The sequence below is a fragment of the Ambystoma mexicanum genome, chromosome 13, assembly GCF_040938575.1.
Source record: "Ambystoma mexicanum isolate Mex_15411 chromosome 13, UKY_AmexF1_1, whole genome shotgun sequence".
Lineage (NCBI taxonomy): Eukaryota > Metazoa > Chordata > Amphibia > Caudata > Ambystomatidae > Ambystoma > Ambystoma mexicanum.
This window is the reverse complement of record NC_090938.1, coordinates 220,591,730-220,604,478: the sequence shown is the minus strand read 5'-3', so window position 1 is coordinate 220,604,478 and position 12,749 is coordinate 220,591,730. Positions and strand designations below refer to the sequence as shown.

General features: G+C 44.8%; 1 protein-coding gene across 3 annotated transcripts in view; it reads left to right on the top strand.

The window, feature by feature from the left end:
• PPFIA4 (PTPRF interacting protein alpha 4) overlaps nt 1–12,749 on the top strand; it is a 3,167,227-nt gene that overhangs the window by 3,135,575 nt on the left and 18,903 nt on the right. For all 3 annotated transcript variants that reach the window (XM_069633679.1, XM_069633678.1, XM_069633680.1), the window contains one exon: nt 3,338–12,749. This exon is cut by the window's right edge and continues 18,903 nt beyond it. The gene's annotated coding sequence lies outside the window, so the exon portion shown is untranslated. The remainder of the gene's footprint in view (nt 1–3,337) is intronic.

Genomic DNA, 12,749 nt, shown 5'->3' with positions numbered 1-12,749 from the left:
GTGCCTGAATGTGTGGGCATTAGAAAGCAGCATATAGTAAGGGTGCCTGAATGTGTGGGCATTAGAATGCAGCATATGTTAAGGGTACCTGAATGTGTGGGCATTAGAAAGCAGCATATAGTAAGGGTGCCTGAATGTGTGGGTATTAGAATGCAGCATATGTTAAGGGTGTCCGAATGTGTGGGTATTAGAATGCAGCATTTGTTAAGGGTGCCTGAATGTGTGGGTATTAGAATGCAGCATATGTTAAGGGTGCCTGAATGTGTGGGTTTTAGAATGCAGCATATGTTAAGGGTGCCTGAATGTGTGGGTATTAGAATGCAGCATATGTTAAGGGTGCCTGAATGTGTGGGTATTAGAATGCAGCATATGTTAAGGGTGCCTGAATGTGTGGGTATTAGAATGCAGCATATGTTAAGGGTGCCTGAATGTGTGGGTATTAGAATGCAGCATATAGTAAGGGTGCCTGAATGTGTGGGCATTAGAAAGCAGCATATAGTAAGGGTGCCTGAATGTGTGGGCATTAGAATGCAGCATATGTTAAGGGTACCTGAATGTGTGGGCATTAGAAAGCAGCATATAGTAAGGGTGCCTGAATGTGTGGGTATTAGAATGCAGCATATGTTAAGGGTGTCCGAATGTGTGGGTATTAGAATGCAGCATTTGTTAAGGGTGCCTGAATGTGTGGGTATTAGAATGCAGCATATGTTAAGGGTGCCTGAATGTGTGGGTATTAGAATGCAGCATATGTTAAGGGTGCCTGAATGTGTGGGTATTAGAATGCAGCATATGTTAAGGGTGCCTGAATGTGTGGGTATTAGAATGCAGCATATGTTAAGGGTGCCTGAATGTGTGGGGATTAGAATGCAGCATATGTTAAGGGTACCTGAACGTGTGGGCATTAGAAAGCAGCATATAGTAAGGGTGCCTGAATGTGTGGGTATTAGAATGCAGCATATGTTAAGGGTGCCTGAATGTGTGGGTATTAGAATGCAGTATATGATCAAGGGTGCCTGAATGTGTGGGTATTAGAATGCAGCATATGTTAAGGGTGCCTGAATGTGTGGGTATTAGAATGCAGCATATGTTAAGGGTGCCTGAATGTGTGGGTATTAGAATGCAGCATATGTTAAGGGTGCCTGAATGTGTTGTTATTAGAATGCAGCATATGTTAAGGGTGCCTGAATGTGTGGGTATTAGAATGCAGCATATGTTAAGGGTGCCTGAATGTGTGGGTATTAGAATGCAGCATATGTTAAGGGTGCCTGAATGTGTGGGGATTAGAATGCAGCATATGTTAAGGGTACCTGAACGTGTGGGCATTAGAAAGCAGCATATAGTAAGGGTGCCTTAATGTGTGGGTATTAGAATGCAGCATATGTTAAGGGTGCCTGAATGTGTGGGCATTAGAAAGCAGCATATAGTAAGGGTGCCTGAATGTGTGGGTATTAGAATGCAGCATATGTTAAGGGTGCCTGAATGTGTGGGTATTAGAATGCAGTATATGATCAAGGGTGCCTGAATGTGTGGGTATTAGAATGCAGCATATGTTAAGGGTGCCTGAATGTGTGGGTATTAGAATGCAGCATATGTTAAGGGTGCCTGGATGTGTGGGTATTAGAATGCAGCATATGTTAAGGGTGCCTGAATGTGTGGGTATTAGAATGCAGCATATGATCAAGGGTGCCTGGATGTGTGGGTATTAGAATGCAGCATATGTTAAGGGTGCCTGAATGTGTGGGTATTAGAATGCAGCATATGATCAAGGGTGCCTGAATGTGTGGGTATTAGAATGCAGCATATGTTAAGGGTACCTGAATGTGTGGGCATTAGAAAGCAGCATATAGTAAGGGTGCCGGAATGTGTGGGTATTAGAATGCAGCATATGTTAAGGGTGCCTGAATGTGTGGATATTAGAGCATATGTTAATGGTACCTGAATGTGTGGGCATTAGAAAGCAGCATATGTTAAGGGTGCCTGGATGTGTGGGTATTAGAATGCAGCATATGTTAAGGGTGCCTGAATGTGTGGGTATTTGAATGCAGTATATGATCAAGGGTGCCTGAATGTGTGGGTATTCGAATGCAGCATATGATCAAGGGTGCCTGAATGTGTGGGCATTAGAAAGCAGCATATGTTAAGGGTGCCTCAATGTGTGAGTATTAGAATGCAGCATATGTTAATGGTACCTGAATGTGTGGGCATTACAAAGCAGCATATAGTAAGGGTGCCGGAATGTGTGGGTATTAGAATGCAGCATATGTTAAGGGTGCCTCAATGTGTGAGTATTAGAATGCAGCATATGTTAATGGTACCTGAATGTGTGGGCATTAGAAAGCAGCATATGTTAATGGTACCTGAATGTGTGGGCATTAGAAAGCAGCATATAGTAAGGGTGCCTGAATGTGTGGGTATTAGAATGCAGCATATGTTAAGGGTGCCTCAATGTGTGGATATTAGAATGCAGCATATGTTAAAGGTACCTGAATGTGTGGGTATTAGAATGCAGCATATAGTAAGGGTGCCTGAATGTGTGTGGATTGATGGCCATTCCCCATGGTAGATTAAATAAAGTCTAACGTCATTCATATGTTTTCACGCGCCTCCTCTCTATGACGTTTTCTTGTGCTGTGTTTAGCTGAAGATGAGTAAATAGAACGTATTTTTCTCTTGTTACGTTTGGGTTCCCAGTGCAATCTTTGAACACAATTGAAGAATATTTGATAAGAAAGTGCACAGCTTCACACATTTGCTTTTTAAAGTATTGAAAAACATGTGGAAGCCGTCTACTGAGAAGGAACTTGTACAGAGGAAAATTGCCTAGCATTTCCTGCTGGACTGCCCTCGTACGTGCGACCAGATTGGTATGCTACTTGATAAAGCGCCTCTCTGAAAGGTACAGTGAGCTTAAACTTGGCCACAGACTCTCCTGAATGGGAACCATGCCTTAGAGCTGGTTATTGGAGCCGTGTTCGTTCTCAGTAGAGGGAAGCCCCAGAGGAAGCACCCCCACACCCCTTCCACAAGGTGTACCATCATTAGAGCCCTGTCCATTGTGCTCTATTGAGGGCTGGCGGACCTTAAGCCTCGCTAGCGGCCTTCAGCTCTTAACCACTACCTTGGTCAGCGATCACTTTGCATACACCAGAGCCCTGGGGTGCAGGCTCTAACACTTCAATAAAGCCTGGCAGGGAATTCCATACCATGAACTGCCCTCTCCAAAGGCCATCCTTGCAGCAAGGTCAGACTTGATCCTAGCCTCCGAATAATGAATGCTCTGGACTGGTAGGTTATTCTAGACCGCACCACTCACCACAGTGTTGTCTTTGTTTTTCAGTACATTCCCACTGCAAAAATGGCTCCACGATGGCTGCCTTCCAGGACAAGGCTGGAAGATGACTCTGGCACTTCTACGCAGCAACCAGGGACCACCACCGCTGACCGGGATGGTGCATGGGGGTCGCTCCGGATAGTGATTTCTTTCAATAGACACTGGATTATCGCTCTCAATGATTGTACATGTGACCTTCCCTTCTGCCTCTAGATACCTGTAGTGGCTGTGTGGTGATGTCTGACTGTTAACCACTAACCTCTACCTGTCTGAGAGACTCTTGCCTTTTGTACTGTGAGACCATTGGGTCCCAGGTTTCAATGCAGGCATCTTCTTTGGACAAATGTACATATCTGCAATAGGTCTTTGAAAGGCCGTGATAAGGTGCAAGGAAGAAACAGGTCTTGGATTTTGAGTTCTAACCTTTCTGACACAGGAGAGGTATTGTTTCTCCCATTTCTTTTGCCAATGTAAATAGACAAGATGTGCCTGATGTGGTTTTAAATGTTCTTGCCCAAGGAAACTAGCAAGAAAGCAAAGTGTACACTTGACATGTATGTAAATGACAGTGCTATCTAATAAGGACCCATGAATAATAATGCAAGGTAAAAATGAAGACTTAAAAATAACAAATGTATAATTTTAAAAATAAAGTACAAATCCACTAGCTAAAATAAATGTTAGCAAGACCAATCTAAAATATTCATAATGTAATATGATTTAAAAGTGACAATCATGATAGAAATAAGGAGCATTCCATACCCTCCAAGACCACTCTTCTCCTCCAATCTACCACACTGCTCAGTTGCCTTAAATATGTGCTGTCACTACCGTGAGTAACCACTTCTGCCCCAGGCTTTAAGTGGGCAGGGACTAGCCGGGGAGGAGTCCATGCATTCTTCAACAATTGCTCTCAAGCATTACTGGAGTTTCCCTGAGCCCTCAACTAGCCCGAGCCGACCAGGTTTCTTCCATGTACATGCGTACAGCGGCACGTCACCTGTTGGATGATGAATGACTGAGAAGGCCACACCCATCTGCCTGCTGGGGATTGGCTTCTAGGCAAAAAACAAAAGGAAGGGTGGGCACAGCAAATGGAATGACAGCAGTGCGCTCACCTGCCGAGCTGAGCTTTGTTAGTTTATTTTAGGCCACGGCTGGGAATGGACACCAAAGAGAGATGCTAAAAGAGAGGAAGGAGTGCAGGTGGAGAAAACCAGGGAAGCAGCAAAGAATGTGGAGGGGTACACTTCACAACACATCAGAAAACACTGGACCTGGAAAGAGCGGAGGAACGAAGACTGGCAGGAGAAGAATGGAGTCTGGGAGACATGTAGGCGACGGAAGAGGAAGGATGCGAGCTGAAAGGAGGCAGACGATTTTAGAGGGTGAGGGAGAGTTGGGGGGGGGGGGGAACAGGATGAATACACTTAGGCCACAACCATGACTCTTTGGGCCATATTTCCTTGGTAAAGCTCCTCTCGATTTCTCATCCCACTTAAAGCACTGCCTCTTCCCTTCAACCCTATTTTTAAATTTATTTTGACAATATGCTTCACATATTACTGCATCCGATATTTCTTTTAATTAATTAATTTATTTTGGGCTATCTAATTACAAATAATAGTTTAAAACGAACTAATTTAGAGCCCGTATATTCAATTATGTTAAGGAAAGTGCAGACTCTGGAACAAATTCAATAGCTTTTTCAATAGAAAAATATTTCCACGTTCATTTTTACTGTATTTTAAAAGTAAGTGTTTTTACTGCTTCATTTTTAACTTCGGTTGTTTATTCTGGGTTTATTTTTACTGAATATGTAATTGACGGCACTGGAGGCCCTTTCACAATTCCGAACACCTGTGGCATTATGCTACATTTCCACATGGCCTTTTTATGTCAGTCTATGGAATTACGAGAGATCTCTCGAGCAGCTGAATTCATACGTTATTTCAACCAAGATCTTGGGACAGGGGAACTAGCAAGGATTGCCAGGACCCCAGAGGGAGAGAGCAGCTTCAATGTATTAGGGTGTAGCGCGTGCACGGAAATGTAGCACTTGCAGGGAGCCATTTTGGAATTGCCTGTTCATGTGAAAGGGTGGGTATTCATTAATGAGAGGTCAAATATGTTTTTTTTTATATCCGTCCAAGCACAAGAAAAATGTGTTGTATTGATATTTGATATGTGTATTTCAAGTGTCTAAAGTACTCCTTTGAATAGTGCGCAGGCCATCAACCTAGGAAGGATGAGTGGGCGGGTCAGGCGAGAATGGAACATGTGAATTTTCTCTAAAGCATGTGCATTAGCCCACTATGGTACCTCAGAAGCAGATTCTACTTTTGCTACAAATACAAGACTTCATGAATCCCAGAATTTAGTTTACTCTCGCTGGCAGGAACACATTTAAAAACGTCTGTGAAAAAAGACCCATGTGAGAACACATTGTGCCACATTTTATTTTTGTAAAACCTTTTTTTTAATGTCTCCCTTCCAATTTGTTTGTTGATTCCCCTGATGGTTTCATTCCAAAAATAAACAAATCACATATCACCCACATTTAAAAAGAAGTTATATTTAAAAAACAGTTACATTTATATTTACAAAGAAGTTAATTACGTTTACATTTATAAACAAGTTACATTTACATTTATAAAGAAGGTCTCCAGCTTACCCTTGGCTTAAGCCTGGGGTGGGCTATCTAATTCACCTGGAAATTACTTTCAATATCCCAGACGGTCTCCTGCCTGGCTTCATGAAACTTGAGAGTAAGCCGGGAGTAAGTCAGAGTTACTCCTAGTAACTTCTAAGTGAATCAGCCATTATCTTTATCAGTTATTAATGTACCAAAGTGGTTATTCTGTGAACATTTGTGTTAGTTGTGTTACTGAAAGAGTCCAATTGTGGCTGGTGGAAGAGTACGCATTTGAAAAGTTACTCTACGAGACCTTCAAACTCTGCTTCCCAGGATGAGAACTTGCCTTGTGATTTCCTTATGTACTTATTTATACCTCCTTGCAAACATTGACTCCTGTGATTTGCTGACTGCTGAATGTCTATTGCGATAATTGTAGAGCATTGTCCCACCCAGTAGGTGTGATCGAGTGAAGGTGATTTGGTCTCTGGTTGTGGACCATTGGCGTAATTGCGTCATTGCCATGCAGTATGCTCCTGATATGATATGATAGGTTATTTATAAAGAGCTTAGTACCCAGAGGTTTCTAAGCGTGGACCCGGGGATCGAACCTGTGTTGCACCGCGTAGTCTTGCTTCCAAGGGGAGCATGTTGCTGCTGTGCTATCCTCCCGAGACCTCCTGTTTTTCAATAGACGTCTAAGCTCTGTATGTAACGCAAGCACAGTTATTCCTAACAAATGATAATTTGTACTCCTTTTGGCAACCTCAGGATGAAAGGCTGAGTTGAGCCAGCTAGCCATCAATCTCTGCTCCATGTGAGGGGACCAGGTACACTGGTCATTGGCTTTTACAGCCACACTATTCTCGCGACCGGCTATGATGGTTGCTCATATCTCCAAAAGATAGAATGGAGTGCCTTGTACATGTCATTGGATTGATGAGCCAGGTTCCTCGGCAGAGGTTGAGTTCCTTTCAGTCTGACTGACTATTGGCTCAGAGGCTGTGTTTCGGTTCCCTTATCTGTGAACACCGGATGTATGTGGAACATGGTTGCCATTGCTATGAGAGGAGCCCTTCCAAGCAGATGAAGGCGATACAGTAGCCGGCTGTCAGGTGGCGGTGTTGTGGATGACCCCAGGGCCCGGTTCAGAGGTATGTTGGGAGGATAGCGCAGGGGCAAACATGGCCGGGTGGAGCAGGACAGGTTGGTCCCCACGAAGCGCATTATAAAAAATCATGTTTTTAAATGGATCCACACAGGGCAGTGACTGTCTCTCACGCACGCACACAGACTCCCACTCTTCCTGCTCCCACCCGCCTGCTATACTTGCATGTCTTGCTGTACCTTGCTCTAAGTCTACTTACGTTGGGTGTCTTCACTGTAACCCTGAATCAAACCGTCATAAGCACTGATTATAGCGCCTCGATGCCTGCGGGCTGCAGTGCCTCTACAAATCTAAAATAAATAAATAATGTAGATTGGCGGTGTTGGAGGGAGCAAGGGCTTCTGGGTTTCCCATACGTGAATGCCCTCATTTCATTGGCTGCTTCGGGGAGACGTTGCATCATCAGTGTTTACAGCAGGCTCCTTCACAGGGGACTGTGGGCCTGGGAATATCACTCATGTAGCCCCGGTTGGCCAATTATTGTGATTGCCGTGGCCAAAAACAGACCTCTAGTTGTCCGCATCTCCCAAACCTGCCTACATTTGAAAATCAAAATTCTTGAGATATATGCCCCGCCCACAGCCACACAAGACCCCGCCCATTTGCACACGGCTCCGCCCACACGCCCAAAAGGTAAACACGGTTGTTGTATAGGCTTCAGTTTCCTTACTATAGCATTGAAAATAATTCATTCAATGCTATAGTTAGCAAAATGAAGGCAGTGCTGCCGCCTTCACAATAGTGCTTTCAATCCATGTCATTGGATTGAAAGCACTATTATTGCGGCGGCAACGCCTTCAGTTTTCTTACTATAGCATTGAAAATAATTCATTCAATGCTATAGTACGCAAAACTGAAGCAAACGGAAGGCGCCACCGCCGAAATAATGCTGCTTTCAATCCATGTCATTGGATTGAAAGCAGCATTATTTCTGCTGCGGCGCCGCCTTCATTTTGCTTACTATAGCACTGAATGAGTGATTTTGGTAAGCAAAATGAACGTGGGACCGCCGCCGTAATAATACTGCTTTCAATCCAATGATTTGGATTGAAAGCACTATTATTACGGGGCTCAAAAAAGATTCTGGAGGTTTGGCAGGTATGGCATCTCCCTGGCATCGTCAGCTTGTCATGAAATCAGCTGTGGGGGCACCCAACGGGAAGGGGAGGAGGATAAACAGAGTCAATGTAGCCTACTCGCTGGTTTGCATAAAATCAAAGACCATTTGGGGAATATAGGAACAGACTCACATGTGTATGTATATATGACATATCTGTGCAAATGATTCAAATCTGCAACCCTTCCAAGCACCTGCCTTTCTGCAGATTTCAGTTTTGATAAGTAAAGTGATGGCAAACTATGAGTGACATATACACATTTGGAGAGAGTTGGATTTTGGGGGTCATGTGCTGGCAGGACTGTTAGCAGGCAGACTGCTTCCCTGCATGTATTACTCTTACGTGGTCCCTGCTGCAAAACTAGGGGGACTGATCACCCTGCCCAAGCAAGGCTTTTAGAAACGGCCTGATCCCGGTCCTGGCAGCCCCAGCACACAGAGGGCTCTTGGACAACACACGTGTGCCGGCTAGCTTTCATGACCACGGGTTTCTTCCTTAAGCAGTTTCCTCTATTGATACTGAAGAACATTTCACATTGGCAATTAGGGACGCTCCTGATGAACCGGAAGTAAATGAGTCCTGACGAATCGTTTGCGCCTCCCTCCAAGGGCTTTTTGTGGGGCGGGTGGCGTCCAACCAAGTTAGCAATCCCAAACGGAAGTCAAAGGAGAATGGTGGTGTGGTCGGAGTTTGCTTCTCTTTTAACAATGAGAGTGTGACATCCAGATCTCAGGACCATCAGCGCCCTGATTGGGTGGGGTGGGGGGGGGGCGGCTGCTAGCCAGTTGGGAAGCTCGGAACTCGACTTAGTATGAGCCCACGCCCCAAGCAGTCTCTGCCATACCTGCCTACATTTGAAAATCAAAAAACCCTGAGATGTATCCCCCGCCCACAGCCACAAAAGGCTCAGCCCACCTGTTAAAAAGGTAAACTCATTAGAAACACGTTTTCAGTTTGCACTTTACAGTGGAATGCAATACACGTGAATGTCCAAGGACACGTATGACCACCCAAATTCCAGAGGACGAATGGCATTCGCCTTCCATAAAAGCAATACACACACAAAACCAAGGGAGGATATTTTCTTCAGCTAATGTTTTTTTTTAAAAAAACGCTAACGTGTGCATGTTTTAAACCCAAGAACCAATACAAAGGTTTTCCCTGGAACTTGCAATACCGAAATTGGACATTTCACCTTTATTTGTTATTTTTCATGAGGTGACGTGTCCAGCCTGCATACCTGATGGCTCTGGTTCAATCCCCGAGGTCGGCTTTAATTCATGAATTCAAATAGCACCCTCAATTTTTGTCATTTTATCTGGGGGGAGGGCTGAGTCCACCCTCTGAACAAAGTGGGCGGACTCCATCCACCCGTATGTACCCTCGACTTGAGTCCTGGCAAACTGGCCAAAAAGAATGAAAGCTAAAAAATCGTGATATTGCTTTCAATACAGTGTCATTAATGACACCTGATTGAAAGCAGTATTAACGCGTGTTTTTTTTTTTGCTTCAGCCTTCATTCTTTTTGGCCAGTTTGCCTTATGTTTTAGTTGCCCTTCAATTTGGGGCTACTAAAACATAAGGCAAACTGGCCAAAAAGAATGAAAGTTTAAGCAAAATAAACGCAGTAATACTGCACTTGCGCCGCTGAAAAAGGCCGCTGCTGGTAGCCAATCGGATGGAGGATTGGACGGGACCCGGAAACTGCATCGAAAACCCAGAGGGTTCAGGGTCTTCCACAGAGACCCGGAGAAATGGCTAAAAACCTGGAGTCTCTGGGGAAAACCCAGAGGTTAGGCAGGTATGGTCTCTGCATCTCGCTGAAAGACTGCCCCCACCCCTCCAATTTCCCACTTTTAGACTTTGCATAACTCACTTGCAGGTACTAAGGGCTCTTCCTATACAAGGAAAAGGAGAATGAAGTAGACCTTATGCAGCGGCACCGGAAGTAGCTGCACTTGTAAAGTCCCTTTTCATTGTTGAGGATTGCAGTGTCTTCAGGAACAGCTGGGTAAGCCTAGTTTTTTTTGTTCTTCTTTTATGTGAAGAGCCCTTAGCACCTTCATGTGAGATACGCGGGTGCTAAGGGGAGGCACTCAGGAATAAGGCAGTGCCTGGGGAGCTGCACACAGGCTACAGGGGTGCTAATGGCGATATTACTCTTGACGGGCGGGACGAGTGGGCCATTCACAGCACTTCTGCCAGCATTAAGGTACACTTGCTTCGTTCAGGCCTTAACTTGTGTGGCGCGGCCCTTACCGGATGTGCCAGCGCAACAGCTCGGGTAATATTGCTTCCATACTTTATCGCTGTTCTGCTCATTGTTTCGAGCTCTCTAGCCAATCGGAAAGCTTTTAATGAAAGCTCCAGTAGCCTGTAAAGACTGCATTCTAAGCATCCCTTTGTACACACTGGCCACAGGGACATAGACAAGGTTTTTCACAGAAGTCCCTGGTGAGTTCCCCACTGCCCCCCAAAACACCCAGCAAAAACTTTAATAGTGTTTGTGTCCTTACCATTAGCTATGCTTTATGCTGGGGGCCTTCGCACTTGTTGGAGGCCATCACCTGGGCGGGGGTCCACTACCTTGTGCGGTACAAACCTCACATTCAGTTCACGAGCACGAGGATGAGGACAAGCCAGGATTGGGAATGGCATACAACATTCAGCACTGCATTCTTGGAAGCAGTGCCAGGAAAAGAGCTATATTTCCTGTGCCAGGCACAGCCAACACTATTGGACTAAGCAGCTCTAGAAGAGACCCAATAGAGAACTGGACCTTCTGGCTCTTCTCTGGAAGTCTCTCCGTTTGCTGAAGCAAATTATTGTTTTCAAGTTTCTTAATGTTCCTTTAAACATTTCGCTTCAGAGCTTAAGAGATAAATACATTACTGCGACTCCATGTGGGACATGTTCTGGTTAAAAAGCTATGTATCAGCCTAACCAGAGGGGTTAAATTAGAACGGAACTAAAGGCTACAGCGTTCCTGTACTTTTTTCTAAATAGAACCATCGTTTGATCACCCTTGTTGGCGGAGGATTGTTCCTGGACAGTAGGTGAAAAGCACATTTTGTTTGCTTCCCCCTTACTGGGGATTCGAGCCGCAGCTCTGCTGGATCTGATAAAATGTCACATTCGACAGGGATATTTTGCAGCAACTGGCTTCGTGTTTATTTAGCATAGGCTGCTAAGGCCATAAAATACATTCACGACCCCCCGCCCCCAATAGCCTACTTCCCCTGCAGTTATTAGCTTGTGTATTTTGCATTAAGCATGACATGATAATGATGTGTTATTTATATAGCGCCTTAATCCAAAGCGCTTTACAGGGCACATATTTACATACAATATCACCCAACTGAGATTGGTACTCATTTATCAACCTCGGAAGGATGAAAGGCTGAGTTGGCCTTGGCGGGATTCGAACCTGCGATCTGCAGATCACGCTCAGATCGCAGCAGCGAACGCTCAATCCACTGAGCTATCTTACCGAGCAATGTCTTATCGACATTGCTGCAAGCACAGCTGCATGTGTAGGCAGTGGAAGGTTTAGTCTGTGTCATGTCCCTTAAGAGTGGTGAATGGTGGGTGGTTAGAAAGGGCCGGTTATATGAAGCAGAATGCTCTGGAGGACAATGGCAGAAAGTAATGGGGGTCGTTCAAGATGCAGTTTCATTTCACAGTGTTTCTTCAGTCTTTGGAGTACAGATAAAAAGCACGGTGAGGGAGTAGACATAGGGGTGACCCAGGCACAGGGTTTGTATTGTCGGAGGGAGGGTGTGAGGTTGTGATCGGCGGTGGCAAGGGGAGCACGGGCTACAATGGAACATAGCTCCACTCATTTTTGAGTACATTTCAAGCCCTGTGCATAGCATACCTCAACATAATTGCACAGCATCCTCTTCCCAACAGTTTGCATCTAGGAACCAAGTGGTAAGGGGGGGAGGGGTGGTGAAAGAGGCCAGAACGGATGGAGTGATCATTTGCTCAGGTCCAAAGTTGATTTCTGGGGTTGCGGTTGGCATTTGTAGATATTTATTTACTTATAGTTTACAGACTTTCTGCAAACATGGAGACCTTTTGGTTGCAGCAGGCAAATTCACGATGAAATCAACTGCCAGAATTACCAGATCTTCGAACACATCCTGTCTGGTAGTGCCTAGGTACTGCCTTAAAAGAGCTGGCGGAACCAGCTTCCCGGTTCTAGCCTCCCAATTGTGGAACACACTTCCACAGGACATTAAATCCAGCCCAACTTTTCAAATATTCAGAAGCCACGTCATCACCTGGTTACTGAACAAAAACTAAGACTAAGACCAACTATTAACATAGACTGCACCCCGCTCTCACACTCAAAACTATATAGTTATCTCGCATGCATAAAACTGCCTATGTTTCTCTACAACCACAACCCACCTGACTTTCCCAGCCTTCTAATGGTCCATCGGTATCTGTATGTATAAACTGTACTAATATCACTAACTACAGAACTGACTT